Below are 18,612 nucleotides of genomic sequence, written 5' to 3'. Positions count from 1 at the left end.
CATGTAACTTTGTCTTTTTTAAATTATTCTAAAGCTATAACTAGAAAATTATTTTTAATATGTAGTTTCTGTGAAAATATACTCTGAAAGCACATCGCTGTCGTCTTCCAGGCATTGCCCATCTGATACAATAATTGGTGGCAGGTGACAGTTGATATAGAGTGATTGAGGCCAACGTGACCACGTGGGGTTGTGACTGGTTGAAGCTTGCGTGACCACGTGGGGCTTATGACTGGTTGAGGCCAGCGTGACCACGTGGGGCTTGTGACTGGTTGTGGGTAGCATGACCACGTGGGGCTTGTGACTGGTTGAGGGCAGCGTAATCGCGTTGGGTTGTGACTGGTTGAAACCAGCGTGACCACGTGGGGTTGTGACTGGTTGAGGCCAGCGTGACCACGTGGGATTGTGACTGGTTGAGGCTAGCGTGACCACGTGGGGTTGTGGATGGCTGAGGCCAGGGTGACCACGTGGGGTTGTGACTGGTTGAGGCTAGCGTGACCCCGTAGGGTTGTGACTGGTTGAGGCCAGCGTGACCACTGGGGTTGTGACTGGTTGAAGCCAGCATGACCACGTGGGGTTGTGACTGGTTGAAGCCAGCATGACCACGTGGGGTTGTGATTGGTTGAGGCCACCGTGACCACGTGGGGTTGTGACTGGGGTGTTGATGCGTTGTGGTCGGCGTCCACAAGGTCGTTATCTTAGTATTTCAGGAACGGAGGAAGATCCACAGTGGACGTTTTACAAACACAATGTTGAATCATCACAACTTTTACCGAATCTGATTGAAATCAATGAATGAAATATGTCGAATATTAAGAAAAATAAGACAAAAGAAAAGTGATGTTTATTAATTCTTTCATTTTTCTTACGATCATGTGAAATAATTGCCAGATACCCCGTGCAGTGCTAACCCAGCGACCATACTTGACGGTTTTATTGTAGTACGATCCATTTTGGGGATGCCAGAGCCCAGGAAACTTCTCATATTCATCAAGTTAGGTTATCATTTCTCTCTGTCCCCCCACTCCGTGATCAAGATAAAACACATCGGATAACCAGAACAGCGCCAACACCCGTCCTGACTCACCACCAACCAGCTACTGAAACCTTTTGAGCACCAAATTTTATAAGGCGCTAGATTCTCTCACGAAAGGCGCTAAAAAAGCGTTAAACTTGCTAAAATGACAGCGAAAAAAATGCTCTTCGAATTATTTCTGCTCTTTGACGTGCCAAATGATTAATGACAGGTAGGACTGACTGTTTTAACACTAAAATACTCACTATTATCCCAGATCTGCTAATTACCAATCCGCAGTCTCTTCGTCCTCGGTGACCTGGGGTTGTGGTGCTCTATGTGAGGGTCCAGGTTGTGGTTGTGATAACTCGAATCTTTTCAATAAGCCAGTGTTTTTCAGTACTTCCTCAGGCAGTTCATAATCATAACAACAGTTTCCATTTCATCTTAGTCCATACTTGATAGTTAGTATTGCATTTAAGCTTTTGATAATCAATTTCGAAGCTTTCACTTCACGATGTTCATATAACTAAAGATTTCCTCCTGTTGCATCCTTGTACGAGGTTATTTCAGTCCAGAGTGCTAGGGCGCCAGTGTTCTGCTTCCACAATACATGATGAAGCTTCCTCAACTGGAACTCAATGCATGTGAGAAATTTTCGTTATCAGTAAACATCTTTGCTAATTCCAGTATTCCAGGCTTTATGGGTTGCAGATATTCACTTGTACTCAGTGATGACATTGACTGTGACACTTGGACATTATCTGGCAAACGTTGACGAAGCTGTTTCACCAACTCCACTACAAACTGTATGTATCTTCCTCGGATATCCTTTTCATCAGGAAGCTTACATTGTGCCATCTCCTTTTCAAACTCGTTCCTCAAGGACGCACGTGGGTCTAAGTAGTTCTCTATTGAATCTCCTTCATCTAATTTCTGCCTGGGATGAATACCTTAGAACTTATGGAATCAATAAGTTGAATAAAGTCATTTAGCAGTTTGCTTGGATCCTGTACCTTAGCTTCAAATTTTTCATTTACACATTGAGCTTCTCCAAGAATATACTTCAGGAATATCAGGAAGGCATAGCTTTTCTTGGCACAAAACATCTCATAGAGGTTCTGAGATGTATAACACCTTTCATCATTTCTTGCCATTTCAATGTGAATCATAAGTTCAACCCACTGCTGCAGTATTATGACAACTGCTGATTCAATTGACAGCCATCGAGCCTGGCTTAGCTGTATAGATTTCATTGGAGCTTGACCATCACTGGCAGAGTGGGAGAACCAATTATAGGTTTCTCTGACGATAAAATCCAGGTTCCTAGGGAGACACTCTGCTGCAGCATGAGACAACTAGCTGTAGAGAATGACACACACACACTTGATCAGGATCAGATGAGGAACTTCTGACTTGAGTGTATCATACACTCCACAGTTAACATCTGTCATCACAGAAGCATTGTCGGTGCTAATTGCAATAAGGTTTTGTAACTCCAACCCATTATTTTTAAAAGACTTCTTGATGGGATCACATATCCCATTAACATTACAGTCAGTCAGCTCAACCAGGTCCAGGAAAGTCATTATAATCTTATTCTTACTTTCAGAATAGAACTGGACAGCAATACCCAATAATTTCGTTACAGTAATGTCATTACTCTCATCAGGTAAGAAGCTAAACTTCTGACTGCCCATATCACTTTTCAAGTTGCTGTTAAAATGCTGGGCAAACACATTGCTCACAACTGCACTGCACTTCAACCTTTTTAACCTGAAATTCTTGCATCCTTTACTGTTTGCAAATCTTGCTTTGTACAGCTTACTGAGATGATGAATAACACGTAATGTACAATGTTCAGCAGTGAATAGTGACACATTTCCTTCAGTCTCCCGTGCATCATCACTCACTTTTTCAAACAGACTTCTGGTTTGTCTTTAAGTACTGAATGACTCTTCAGCTGCCTTTTGCTTAGCAGATTGTTTGATCTAGACGGGCGGTGGATGGTATGTTCAGAGGCTGTTTCATGTTACATCATAGAAAACTGTTACCGCCCAACGTGGGGCTCGAACCCACGACCCCGAGATTAAGAGTCTCGTGCTCTACCGACTGAGCTAGCCGGGCTTATATACAACCTTCTTCGTGTGAATATGTGTGTTTAAACGAGGTTAATAACTGCCATCATTAACCCCTAACAACGCTGTATTATCAGCGATAAAGTTCAATAACTTACCTGAGGTCACATGATAGATACATAAGGGGATCCGACCATGACCTTATCAACGTCCTGAGACCCCGGCTGATGTGTCAGGTTAGATAAGAGGCATAACACCCTCTCTGTCTGATGTTGTGAGAGTAAGACACTAATGGTTAGGAGGCAGCAAGTGTGTCTGGAGACACTCTCCTCTCTGTCTGATGTTGTGAGAGTAAGACACTAATGGTTAGGAGGCAGCAAGCGTGTCTGGAGACACTCTCCTCTCTGTCTGATGTTGTGAGAGTAAGACACTAATGGTTAGGAGGCAGCAAGTGTGTCTGGGGACACTCTCCTCTCTGTCTGATGTTGTGAGAGTAAGACACTAATGGCTAGGAGGCAGCAAGTGTGTCTGGGGACACTCTCCTCTCTGTCTGATGTTGTGAGAGTAAGACACTAATGGTCAGGAGGCAGCAAGTGTGTCTGGAGACACTCTCCTCTCTGTCTGATGTTGTGAGAGTAAAACACTAATGGTTGGGAGGCAGCAAGTGTGTCTGGAGACACTCTCCTCTCTGTCTGATGTTGTGAGAGTAAGACACTAATGGTTAGGAGGCAGCAAGTGTGTCTGGAGACACTCTCCTCTCTGTCTGATGTTGTGAGAGTAAGACACTAATGGTCAGGAGGCAGCAAGTGTGTCTGGAGAAGGTTAGTAGGTGGTGGGGCCAGGCCTGATGTGTTGATCAAGTAAAATATGTATCATAATGGTTGGTTGGTTGGCTGGTTAGTGAGGATTTAGGCCCAGAGTAGAATTTAAAGTCACTTCTGTATGGAGTAAGCTTTGGTGTATATAAATGGCTACCCCATGATCTTCTATACGGGTGATAATTATCTAAAACATCACAATCTTCGACTGTGCTGTTCAGATTGTTCTCTTGTAGACAAATAACGGATGGTCTATATAATACAAGCAACAGTGATATTGTGCTTGCTTATTCTTAAGACCTCTACAATTCCACTGAATGATATTGAACGGTTGGTTTAAGACTTCTTTAGCCGGCCAGCTTTGTGAACCTTTTTTTTTTTCTTAAATTGGGCGAGTCCCCAGGGGAACGGGATCGGCTCCTGATAGTGGGCACGGTATTGTCGTCCAGTGATTCCACCGAGGAAGACTTCATCATGGAGGAAGACCTACTCGTTGGAGCCACAGGAACGACCACTTGCCACACAGTTTCTTTTGTAACTTCATCTTGTCCTCTCACATTGTTGGGGCAAACAGAGCAGCAGGTGGCTCTTGAGTACGAGTCTTTGTGGGTATTATCGTCAGAGTCAGTGTCAGTGTCGCTCTGATTCGTTATAGATTCATCGGGAGTGATGGGTCGTGGTTGGTTCAGCAGTTCCCGTGGCAATTGTGACCATGACCAGCTTACATTTCAATGCCATAGCATAGGACTCATTGTGTTTGGGAGTCTGGTGAGTCTCCTTCACCCTCTTCCTTGCTTCATCATATGAAATGTTCTCCTTTGCCTTAACTGGCCAGACTTCTTCTCAAACTTGTACCGAGGACATTCTCGGTACGAGCTCGGGTGGTTGCCTCCCCCCACAGTTAACGCACAGTACCACCTTGGCTGTACAATGGTCAGCAACATGCTCCACGCTGGCACACTTTCCACATCGAGATGAAAAAGTACAAGACTTTTTACCATGATCAAACCTTTGGCATTTAAAACATGACAAGATGTTCGGTATGTAAGGTCTCACAGCTCCCTAACCTAACCTACGGCAATATCCTTTGGCAATTTGGATTTCCGAAAGTTAGAGTGATCAGGTGGGTTGTACGTGGCTCGCCGTCAATAAGTTTTGTGATAAGTCGAGCAGCGATCACACTTCCTCGTCTGCAAGTTCATTTACTATGTCGTCCTCACTCATGCCCATGACGTCAGGACAGAAGATTACTCCTCTGCATGAGTTCATGGTTACCGGAATGGAAGCCACAACATCGTAAACATGAATTCTTTCAGCTTTAGCAAGTCTGCCCCTTGATTTCATGACTTAACTTTAAGAAGAAGGTCACTACTAGCCAGTTTCCTTACCATCTCAACAGCACCAGCCTGGCTGTCAATCACTTTCTTAATGAGGAAGGGTTGAGGGAAGCGTTGAACTGGTCGCATATATCATCACAAATTCAGCATTTTTGGACTTTATGTCCAGCGTGGATCGGTCACCACCACTACCCCCCACGGGAGTAGTGGTTGGCTTACTGGGGTCCATACCAGTGGGGCTAGACCCCAGATTCTGGGGTGGCATACCGCCCCACACAAAAGGTACTTGTAACACCTTACATCTTCTCTAAGACAATATACGAGGCAGCTGATCAGACAGACAAGCGCCCCAAAGTGGGACGAGCCGGACGTCCCAAGATGGGATCAGGTCTCCTGCTGTCACCACCTCCCACTTGGTCGCACAATTGTGTCCAATCAACCTTCGTGAGATGTACCAGTGGTCCAGCAACACCAGAAACACCGGTCAACATTCACTTGTCTGTAAACACAAAAAGAGAGGAGTAAACACAGAAAATAAACACGAATAAAATTTAGGGAAGGAAATGGAGAAATGCTTCACTAAGCTAAAGAGCTAAGCTAAGTCTTAAAGAAAAACGGTAAATAAGGGAACCCCTCTCTTATCAGTTCTGCAGGGAATACTGTTAATTATGAATGATGATAGAAAACTCCCTTCCAAGGAAGGGGGGGGGGGGGGAGGGGGGGAAGAGCAAGAGATGTTAGAGGAAGTGAATTTTAGAAGGAGGAAAAGAGCCAGGGCTTAACCCAGCTTGCATCGGAATGATATGATAACTAGGACAGAGATGATGTGTGGAGGGCGAGGGAATTTTTTCTATTTTATTTTAGGATATAGGAGGAGATGGATCGTATCTCAGGCAGATAGAAACTGATTTTGTCTAGACGTTCCCTACACGGACTTAGCAGCAAGATCTATAGTAGTTTTTAGTTTTCAATATATGGGCACTGGATATTGTTCAGGATGGATATTGAACATGTTATCTGGTTGATCTATTCCCAGGAGATTGTTGAAGTAATCGATGTATTTGAAATCACTCTACTTGTCCTTCAGAAAATTTCCTCCAATAGATGTTTAGTGGAGGCATTCGTGCTCTCCTATGAAGTTCTGTGTTCCTAATGAACTCGTGCCATTTGATGTTACAAACCCAACGTAGAGCTTTATTCTGAATTATATGGAGCGCACGGATGTTGGATTTGGCTCCGACTTCGAGAGCTGAAGGGGCATAAGTCGTATTAATGCTTTGTAGAGGTGCAATTTGGTTTTGAATTGCGCCTCTCTGAATCTATACAATTTTGCGAGCTCCGCTCTCGCAATAGCCGCTCTACACTGTATATGTCGGTTCATTCTCAGGTGTACATCATAGTTTAGGCCCAGGACAGTGTTGCTATTTGAGATGGGAATGGGTAAATGACGGTGTATACGGGAGTGTAGGTAGACATTACTTATATTGTATCTCTGACGTACATTAAAGTAAGATATGTTGGATTTGGCAGGATTTGACTTAATCCTCCATTTTAACTCCCAGAGAGAAACGTGGTCAATTTCCTGTTGGGTTCTATTGATTAAGTGTGTGAGGGTTCTGGCTCTGATTAGCTGTGTGACATCATCTGCATATTGGAGAGTGATGGAGTCCAGGTGTATAGGATTGGGAAGATCATTTGTGTAGAGTGTGTAGAGAGTGGGGGCCAGCACGGAGCCTTGGGGTACACCGGCATTAAGGAAGAAGTAGTTTGAGTTAGTGTTTCTGTATTTGATTCGGGTTTTTCTGTTGCTAAGATAGTTAGAGAGAAGCTTAATGGTGGGTCGTGGGAGTTGGAATTGGGTGCTTAGTTTGTACCTCAATCCATCGTGCCAAAAGGTGTCAAAGACTTTTTCAACATCATTTGTGATGAGTGCAGTCATTTTGTATGCCCGCGTGTTGTTTCTTATGTAGTTAGTGATTATGTTGACTTCATCTTGTATGATGTTGACGAAAGCCAAACTGTTTGTGTGACAGTAGGTTGTTGTTTGTAAGGTGTTGTCTAAATCTGTTGTTTAAGATTCTTTCAGATGTCTTCCCAATGGACTCAAGTACAATGATGGGTCAGTAGATCACTGGATCTCTGTTGGATTTGTTGGGTTTAGGTATCATTGTGGTTGTTGCTGTTTTGAAGGCCGCGGGAAAATAGCCAGAGGCTAGTGCCGCGTTGAAGAGGAAGGAGATGGCTCTAATAGTGTTGTTAGGGAGATGTGTAAGTAGCTGGTAACCAACGCCTGAATTACCTGGGGATACTTTGAGCGATTTTAGAGGGAGGAATTTGACCTCGCTCGATCTTATGGGAGTTGTGAGAAGGTGGTCGTGTGAAAGCGATTGGTCGTACGCAAAAGGGTGGGGATGGTGGGGGGTGGGGGGTGGGTTGGGGGGTGGATTTAGGGGGGATGGGGGGATGGGGGGGTTTGAGGGTGAAAGATACCTTCCCAGTGTTTTTGAAAAATGTTCGCGATGTCTTGTGCGTTATGGTGTAGAGTGTTGTCGTCATATAGCCGATTGAAGTCTGTTTTTGGTATTCCTTTGAGTTTCCGGATTCTGCTCCAAAATTCTTGAGGAGATTTAATTCGGTGTTGTTCTGTTGTGGTGATGAGAGATTTCCAGTGTCTATTGTGGTCTTCTAGAAGGCTGTTGAGTGTGTGGTTTTGTTGTGATGTGAGGTCCCACCTTACTAGGCCCAAACGATGTCTGTTATGCTCAAAGCGTCGACGGTAGCACGAGAGGAGTCTGGTTGTTTTGGGAGAAAGGAAGAAGGAGTATCTTGAGGTAAATGAAGATGTTGGGATAGAGGCGTCAGCTGCCTGTGTGATTGTTTCATGTATATGTTCTATTTCTGTGTCTATTAGTGTTATTGGGTGGTTTTCGTAGTTTGTGGTGTAAGTGCAGTTGGGGAGAGTGTCTTTGAAGCTCTCCCAGTTGTGCTCTTCTGTAGTGGTAGTGTGAGGGTGATGGAACGAGGATAGGGTTAGACGAGAGATGAAGAAAGATAGGGATGTGGTCGGAACCACACAGTGGTCCTGGAGACAAGAAATTATGAAGATAATAACTGGCTCTGTTGGAGAAGACAAGGTCAGGTCTGCCTTTTCCTCCTGGGCCAGTGAAGACGGTGTGGAAGTAAGGTCCTAGGAAGTTAAGACGTTTGTAAGAGTATAAATTGAATAAGTCATCACCATGAGAATTGTTTCTGTTGAGGTGGAAGGTTCTGTGTTGGACATTGAGGTTAGCTAGAAGGTAGACTGGGATATGTGTGTGATCGAATACTGTGTAGAGATCAAGGCGTGGAATGGAAGTGTTGGGTCGAGAGTATGTAGTGCAGAAGATAATGAAGCCATGTATTGTGTTTATCTTAACTGCTAGAAAGTGTTCGTATTGCCATGAGGTGGCGAGGTATTCGTGTTCGATGGTGTTGCGTATGAGAATAGCGACTCCCTCGTGTCTACTGTCTGGAGACTGTCGTGATGTATACCCGTAATGTCTAATTTTGTATCCGTTGGTGATACATGTGATGTTAAGTATCACAACATTGGGTTTTTTCTCTTCGAAGAGAGTGGCAATCAGATGACGGCCATTGTGATAGCTGCGCACGTTAAACTGTAAGATTTTTAGCATTTTACGACTTGTGGAAGTTTACTGGCCTTCTGTGTCTGTTGTCGATGAAGGCCGTTGACGAACCGTTTGAGTGTTCCACGTGTATCATGTTTCTAGTCTTGGGTCGGGAACTATCTGTTTGGGTTGTCTGGTGTGTCGGCAGGGTCAGGTGCTGGGGCTCCCCTGGAAGGGTTAGGCGCGGGACGGAGGGATGGGGAAGGGGGATGGGGGGATGTGTGAGTGGAGGTTCAGGGGGAACTGTCGTGGTGGTGGAAGTTGGGACGGTGGGGGTGTGAGAGGAATCGGTATTTGGAGAGACAGTAGGATTGTTGGTGTTGGGTTGGGGGGTTGTGGATGGAGTTGTGTTAGAGGGTGCGGAGGGGGTATTGGAAGTTGGGAGGGTGACAGGTTGAGTAGTCGGGGAAGAGTTGGAAGTGTTACTGGCGGTCTCCTGGGATACGTTTTCGTTAGGGGTTAGGGTGGTGGACGAGACAGGGGTCGGGGAGGGATGGTTGGTGGCGGGGGAGCTGAGGAGTTCAGGTGGAGCTCGTACATTGGGTAGGTTGTTATGAGCAAGCAGCAAATCGTAAATTCAGATGAATTCCGACTTATCTTCCCCGCTCAGGAACAACGCTTTTAGGTAGCACGCATGCATCCTACCTTGTAGGGTGAGGAGGTCTGAAGAATTAGTAGTTGGGATAGGAGAAGCTTGGGTGGCAGGGGGAGGAGCAGCAGCAGCAGCAACTGTTGCGTAGAGGTGAGGGTTTGTGGAAGGAGTAGAGTTGGATTTTTGTGCCTGACGCACTGCGCGGAGTTACTCCTTCTTACGTGGGCACAGCCCAGATACAACAACGTGTTCACCTTTACAGTTGACACACTTCGCTGCCTGAGCCTTGCACTCACGAAAACCATGACCAGTTTCCGCGCATTGACTACAGGTTTGGTGGGGTTCTTTACAGTTCTTAGTCTCATGTCCGTATTGCAGACATTTGAAACATTGTTGTACGTCGAGATGTTCATCTTTCTTCAGGGATTTTGCAGGCACAGAGATCATGGGGAACAGGACTCCCCGGGAGAGCAGGCGATCGGCCTCGGTCGGGTTTGAACATTGTATCTTTATTGATCTGGAGTTATTCGGTTTATAGACGTTGATGACATTAACGTCATTGTTTTCACCATTGATGGCTTCCACAATCTCCGAAGGGCTGAGGGACAAGATAGATTCATCAACATTGTAGGCAATAATAGTACATCTAGCTTGAAGGGGGCAGCGGTCCTGAACGATTTGGTAGTTTTTTTTTTAGCTAGATCATCAAGGAGAGGCTTAGATAGGATTCTATCTAAATCACTATATTTGCCCAAGCAAATCTTAAACTGGTATTTGTTCGAGGGTAATTGAATGACCCTAATGGGACGGATCTCAGTGGTCTTAAAGACGATGGACAGGAGTTCGAACGTGGAAGGAGGGGGGCAATCAGTTTTGAGGGATTTTAGACGTATGTCGGGCGGCATGTTGGTGGCATCAGTGTCCTAGTGCGAGAAAACGTGAGTGAGGGAGGCTCGACGGTCCAAGGTAGGGGAGAGGTAAGAGATAGTGTGAGGGTCTCCACCCCGTCAGGTGAGAACAGGTCCACTCCAGCCTCCACTCCTCAGGAAAATGAGTTTTCCAGAATGGGTTGGGGAAGCTGGGGTAGAGATTGCTCAAGCCAAACGGTCGAGAGATGGATGATGGATGATGAAAAAGTGAAAAATAAAAAGGGATGTGAAGATGGAGTGGAGGCAACGCGGGGGTGTGGGGAGCAGCGAGGGTGGTGAGGGAACAGCCTGCCGGCGTCGTCACCGTAACGGTCTCCCGCGGGAAGGACCAACGCGGGAGGCAACGTTACAATCCACTTCTTTCTTCTGTCTTCTCTCTTCTGTCTTCTCTCTTCTTTCTTCTCTCTTCGTGGGATCTGGCGGTTAATCCTCCATCAACCACGTGGTTAACACGTGGCCGAGACAGGAGCAGCAAGAACCTTCTCGAATGGCTAGAAAAGATGATGTATACATAGGAACATTCTTATATATACCGGGTCAGATGGACGTAAAAGTAGCAGTTGTACCTTCTGTGCCTATCATCGTGTGCTTTTCGTGAAATGTGCATTTTTCTTTGTATGTATCTTATGGAACATAGACAACACAGCAAGCTCTATCTTATGACACCATTATATCTTACTTTTTTCCCTATATACATAGAAATAATTGTAAAAAATTGCCTTCCAACCTTCATCCGGATCAAGTACGGCAGGGTGGGCGGAGCTTATGGCTTTCCTTCAGCCAATAGGGAGGAAGTTTGTGTCTGCTAGTGCATAAAACGCGCTCGCACCACCGAAGACGACATTACCTAATTACTGATACTTAACACAAACAATACATAGGAATTTCATCCTTACAACTTATCAAACTATATCAAATGCAGCCCTCTCATTGGTAGATCATTGTCAACCAATGGCAAGCACGTATTTCACCATATATAGAGGCACCGAGGCCCGTTAAATCCCGTTTTCAAACCTCCAGTCTACAAAAAAGGACTTTAACTGGCCTTCCTTTCCAGGCTTAACACACCCACCCACTACTACCACAAACACACACTCCCATTACTTGTATACTTTATTTAATTATAATTTCTCGTTGTATCCCGCGTTAGCGAGGCAGCGAAAGGAATCACACGAAAGAATGGGCCAACCCTCCCACATACACATGTATACATATACACGTGCAGAAACGCCCATATACATACCTATGCATTTCAACCTATACATATTCATACATACACATACATATATATACACATGTACATACTTCATACTTACTGCTTTTATTCATTCTCGTCGCCACCCCGCCACATTTATTCATACTTTATATATATATATATCTTTTTTTTTCTTTCATACTATTCGCCATTTCCCGCGTTAGCGAGGTAGCGTTAAGAACAGAGGACTAAGCCTTTGCGGGAATATCCTCATCTGGCCCCCTTCTCTCTTCCTTCTCTTGGAAAATAAAAAAAAAAAAAAAACTAGAGGGGAGGATTTCCAGCCCCCCGCTCCCTTCCCTTTTAGTCGCCTTCTACAACACGCACGGAATACTTGTGAAGTATTCTTTCTCCCCTGTTCCCAGGGATTATATATATATATATATATATATATATATATATATATATATATATATATATATATATATATATTATTATTTTTTTTATTATACTTTGTCGCTGTCTCCCGCGTTTGCGAGGTAGCGCAAGGAAACAGACGAAAGAAATGCCCCCCCCCCATACACATGTATATACATACGTCCACACACGCAAATATACATACCTACACAGCTTTCCATGGTTTACCCCAGACGCTTCACATGCCTTGATTCAATCCACTGACAGCACGTCAACCCCGGTATACCACATCGCTCCAATTCACTCTATTCCTTGCCCTCCTTTCACCCTCCTGCATGTTCAGGCCCCGATCACACAAAATCTTTTTCACTCCATCTTTCCACCTCCAATTTGGTCTCCCTCTTCTCCTTGTTCCCTCCACCTCCGACACATATATCCTCTTGGTCAATCTTTCCTCACTCATCCTCTCCATGTGCCCAAACCACTTCAAAACACCCTCTTCTGCTCTCTCAACCACGCTCTTTTTATTTCCACACATCTCTCTTACCCTTACGTTACTCACTCGATCAAACCACCTCACACCACACATTGTCCTAAAACATCTCATTTCCAGCACATCCATCCTCCTGCGCACAACTCTATCCATAGCCCACGCCTCGCAACCATACAACATTGTTGGAACCACTATTCCTTCAAACATACCCATTTTTGCTTTCCGAGATAATGTTCTCGACTTCCACACATTCTTCAAAGCCCCCAGGATTTTCGCCCCCTCCCCCACCCTATGATCCACTTCCGCTTCCATGGTTCCATCCGCTGCCAGATCCACTCCTAGATATCTAAAACACTTCACTTCCTCCAGTTTTTCTCCATTCAAACTCACCTCCCAATTGACTTGACCCTCAACCCTACTGTACCTAATAACCTTGCTCTTATTCACATTTACTCTTAACTTTCTTCTTCCACACACTTTTTCAAACTCAGTCACCAGCTTCTGCAGTTGCTCACATGAATCAGCCACCAGCGCTGTATCATCAGCGAACAACAACTGACTCACTTCCCAAGCTCTCTCATCCCCAACAGACTTCATACTATATATATATATATATATATATATATATATATATATATATATATATATATATATATATATATATATATATATATATACTATATATATATATATTTATATATAAACACAATAATGGACTTACATAGGAAATATTCCATCTAATTTTTTTGTTTAATTTTTTTTCGTTTAGGTGTTATTTGTTGGAGTTTCTAAGACTTTTTATTTCTGGTTGCTTACCGTAGCTTTTGAATTAATTATTTGATTTGATTGTTAGTTGTTTATTTTGGCTTATTTAGATGTTATTTTCAATATCAATGGCGTTTATTATGGTCAACGCCATCTTCACTACATCCTCACAATCATTTTGAATATCAATAGCTTTTCTGTGGTTTAAGGTTATTTTCACTACAACTTCACGGTCATCTTGTTTTCATCATCGATGACGTTTATCTTGGTCAAAGACCATCTTCACTACATCCTTATACTTATCTCATTTTCAATATCATTGGCCTCTATCTTGATAAAAGCCATCTTCACTACTTCTTCATAATCATTATATTTTCAATATCACCAGCGTATTTTTTGGTGAAAGGCCATCTTCACTACATTCATATAGTCAAGTCACTTTCACAGCACTTAACTCTATCTTAATAAAAATGTATCTTCACTACATCCTCACAATCATCTCGTTTTCATTATCAGTGGCCTTTATCTTGGTCAAGGACATCTTCACCACATCTTCATAAATATCTTACTTTGGACATATCTTGCCTTTCAAATGGATTCCTGACATACCAATTTACATTCAGATATATATATATATATATATATATATATATATATATATATATATATATATATATATATATATATATATATATATATACATATATATATATATATATATATATATATATATATATATATATATATATATATATATATATGTATATATATATATATATATATATATATATATATATATATATATTTTTTTTTTTCATACTATTCGCTATTTCCCGCGATAGCGAGGTAGCGTTAAGAACAGAGGACTGGGCCTTTGAGGGAATATCCTCACCTGGACCTCTTCTCTGTTCCTTCTTTTGGAAAATCAAAAAAAAAAAAAAAAAAAAATAGGGGATAGGGGAGAAAGAATACTTCCCACGTATTCCCTGCGTGTCGTAGAAGGCGACTAAAAGGGGAGGGAGCGGGTGGCTGGAAATCCTCCCCTCTTGTTTTTTTTTTTAATTTTCCAAAAGAAGGAACAGAGAAGGGGGCCAGGTGAGGATATTCCCTCTAAGGCCCAGTCCTCTGTTGATAACGCTACCTCGCTAATGCGGGAAATGGCGAATAGTACGAAAGAAAAGATATATATATATATATATATATATATATATATATATATATATATATATATATATATATGTATATATATATATATATATATATATATATATATATATATATATATATATATATATATATATATATATATATATATATATTATATATTTTTATTATACTTTGTCGCTGTCTCCCGCGTTTGCGAGGTAGCGCAAGGAAACAGACGAAAGAAATGGCCCAGCCCCCCTCCCCATACACATGTATATACATACGTCCACACACGCAAATATACATACCTACACAGCTTTCCATGGTTTACCCCAGACGCTTCACATGCCTTGATTCAATCCACTGACAGCACGTCAACCCCGGTATACCACATCGCTCCAATTCACTCTATTCCTTGCCCTCCTTTCACCCTCCTGCATGTTCAGGCCCCGAACACACAAAATCTTTTTCACTCCATCTTTCCACCTCCAATTTGGTCTCCCTCTTCTCCTCGTTCCCTCCACCTCCGACACATATATCCTCTTGGTCAATCTTTCCTCACTCATTCTCTCCATGTGCCCAAACCACTTCAAAACACCCTCTTCTGCTCTCTCAACCATGCTCTTTTTATTTCCACACATCTCTCTTACCCTTACGTTACTCACTCGATCAAACCACCTCACACCACACATTGTCCTCAAACATCTCATTTCCAGCACATCCATCCTCCTGCGCACAACTCTATCCATAGCCCACGCCTCGCAACCATACAACATTGTTGGAACCACTATTCCTTCAAACATACCCATTTTTGCTTTCCGAGATAATGTTCTCGACTTCCACACATTCTTCAAGGCCCCCAGAATTTTCACCCCCTCCCCCACCCTATGATCCACTTCCGCTTCCATGGTTCCATCCGCTGCCAGATCCACTCCCAGATATCTGAAACACTTCACTTCCTCCAGTTTTTCTCCATTCAAAGTCACCTCCCAATTGACTTGACCCTCAACCCTACTGTACCTAATAACCTTCCTCTTATTCACATTTACTCTTAACTTTCTTCTTCCACACACTTTACCAAACTCAGTCACCAGCTTATATATATATATATATATATATATGTATATATATATATATATATATATATATATATATATATATATATATATATATGTATATATATATATATATATATATATATATATATATATATATATATATATATATATATATATATATATATATATATATATATATATATATATATATATATATATATATATATATATATATGAATGTAAGTTGTTATGTCAGGAACCCATCTGGAAGGTGAACCTTATATAAACTACATTGCACCTTACATATAAATAGAAACATCAAGCTTCACTATATTAGCTTTACTATATTTAAATATAAACAAGGTCTAACCGAGGTTACTTGGTTGAGCAAGACGTGAGAATATCCTCAACTGGCCCTCCAGCCCTGGGTTGAAATTGTCGTTCTGACGTATTTCGAGTTCAGTGCTGGTACAGGACCATTGATTATAGGACTATCTTGTTAGTCTGTGTAACTTCGCCTGACCCAATCCACGTCTTCAATGGCTTTCTGTTACTACAAACGGGATTACAAAGGAAAGCCTTCCTTTGTTAGTTTCATGAATACCTTCGTTCAAATGAAGGGAAAGACTATTACTATGAAGCGGTACCTTATCAGCAGGAAAGAGCTGCAGCAACGGTATGAAAGTTACTGCAAGATACATAACGAGCCCGTGGCTTCCAACGTAAACATCGGCCGCCATTTGGGTACCCTCGGCATCATGTGTGACACCAAGATTGGACCCGTTGGGAAACAGGAACGATACTATTCTGGTATCATGTGGCTCGATGGCGCAGGATCACCAACTGAAATGCAAAGAAAATGGAGAAAGCCGCCCAAACGTATCATGAAGGCCGTGCAAGAGAAGATCGAGAGGAATCGGTTGAGAGACGATATCGCTCACAGTATATTGAAATTTATACCCAAGACTTCCCCTGATCTCAAGACACAGCCAGTCACAGAGACCACCAGCCCCGCTCTCCAGACACAGCCAGACACACAGCCCACCAGCCCCGTCCCCCACACAGAGCCACAAGATCCTGATATTGAGGAAGCAAATGAATTTCTCGATGATTTTTTGCTTTCACTGGAGAAGAACTGATGAGTTCCTTATAGACAAGACAAAATGTTAAAAAAGGAATCTATATAAGTTCACTTATGGAGTGAGATCTTTGACGGAGCTGTGCTGCCTATAGCACAGCCTAGCAAAGGGTGATCTTTGCTGTCGTGCAGTAACCTCATGAGGGCGTAGTCCGGCTACACTTTCTTTACCGAGGTAAAGATCTCTGCACTAATATTGAGTTTCTCCGTTGGCGTCAGGGTAAACACCCATCCCCCCCGAAGCTTGGTTACCTTTCCGTGGTGGGGGGGACTTCATGGATTGGGCAGTAGCAACCATCGTTGGTTGCTTCTGTTTAATCCATGAACGAAAAGCCAAGCATCTTGAGCGTAATTGTCGTAGAAATTCACTTGGTGTCAAAACTGACGCGAAAGCGATTGTCTCAATTTTGTCAGAAATGTTTGTGCGTCTCGGCCTGATGGCGGGAGTCGGTTTGGCGCTGTGGTCATGAGGGAATACGAGGAAGATTGGCAACCGTCCCAGAAGTAGCTACAGTGAGGCCCAGCAGCTGTCCCTAATACTGTGGAAGGCACTCATGTTAGGTGTGCAGTGAGGCGCAGCAGTAACAAGGGAAACGGACAACCAAAACAGCAATCTTGATCATCAGGAGGCTATCCAATGCTCAGAGTAGATAAGGACGATTATTGTATGGCTTCGCTCAGAGGATGAAAATCTTAACCGTGAAAATCAACAAGTCAAATAACTAGTAGTTAGTGGTACTGAAGTGGAATTACCGTATTTCTGTGGTCTTAATAGTAAAACGAAACTTTTCGTTTTCTCCATCAATCTAGAGGTGTTGTAGACCACCATCCTTAAGGTTGTAAGGTAATGGTAACTACAAGGTTATGACCTCAGCAAATTTGTGATGGAAAGTGCAGGAAATGTGGTAATGTATATAATATAAATTATATAGTTGTATAACAAATGTGTATCAAAATTTTGTCTTCTATGTTCACGTTCATTAATTCAAATAGAGGTAAGTTTTCTCTCTAACGAGGTGGAATAAGCTACGTGCACTCGGCTTGTAAATGTGGTGACTTTCCCTTCATTACCACAATGTTGTGCTGAACTGATGATGTAGAATTCCGTAGACGAAACTAAGATAGGAAATCAATCTACATCAGAAATTGAACGTATGCATCTTTAGATGGACATAAAACAAACGTACGGAGGGGCACACTGGAGCAAATGAATTTCAATATCACCACTTAAAGTAGGCCTTTCAACTAGTTATGACTTTAAAGCAAGCTTTTTCTAGCCAAGGTTTAGTTAGCACCTAAACTAATCCCCACGACCTTACCTTAAGAAATATTTTCAGAAGGTACTGTCTGAACATATTTCTAAGGTAAGGTCATTTAGGCTTGGTTTAGATGCTACCCTAACCTAGGCTAGAAAAAGTTTCCTTTGTTTCAGAGCCCCAACTACGTAGACGGGCTACTGTTGATATTAAACAGTAACAGAAAGGTGATAAAACTGAGATGAAATGAATAAAAATATAGAATGGGTCAGTTGAAAGTTGAAGTATTTGCTAAATACAATTTTTGACAGATCCAAATACATCCTAAAGTCACTCACTTAAATCGCAATGCTGAATATTGTTTCAATTGTTGGAACTAGTTACACGAAGTAGAAATATCAAGTTTAAAGGGATGCCATTACAATAACTTTATATACCTGTACAGGATCGCTTAAACTTCTTTTCCCTAAAGCTGAATGGATTTAAGTCGTTTAATCTGCTCTCTGAATTTGTTTCTCAGACCAGTAATCATCTTTGGAGATTACCTCAATAATTTCTCCATTCAATGTCTTCCTTTTCAAATTAGTTGACGACCACAGCAGTACAATATCCAAGCTGGGATGGATATGTTTTGGAAAGGAGAGAGGTCAGGTTATGCAATAATGTTAGAAATGGCTTCCATCAGTTTCTACCCTATCTACTCTAAA

The 18,612-nt window shown here is 42.5% G+C and overlaps 1 non-coding gene across 1 annotated transcript; it reads right to left on the bottom strand.

The window, feature by feature from the left end:
* Nucleotides 1–3,069: 3,069 nt before the first annotated feature.
* On the bottom strand, nt 3,070–3,142 carry TRNAK-CUU (transfer RNA lysine (anticodon CUU)). The gene has a single exon. It is a non-coding gene; the product is annotated as a tRNA-Lys (tRNA).
* Between the last annotated feature and the right edge of the window lie 15,470 nt (nt 3,143–18,612).

The sequence above is a fragment of the Panulirus ornatus genome, chromosome 12 (assembly GCF_036320965.1).
Source record: "Panulirus ornatus isolate Po-2019 chromosome 12, ASM3632096v1, whole genome shotgun sequence".
In the NCBI taxonomy this organism is placed as follows: Eukaryota; Metazoa; Arthropoda; class Malacostraca; order Decapoda; family Palinuridae; genus Panulirus; species Panulirus ornatus.
The sequence above is the reverse complement of the archived record's forward strand: the minus strand, read 5'-3'. Positions and strand labels throughout refer to the sequence as shown.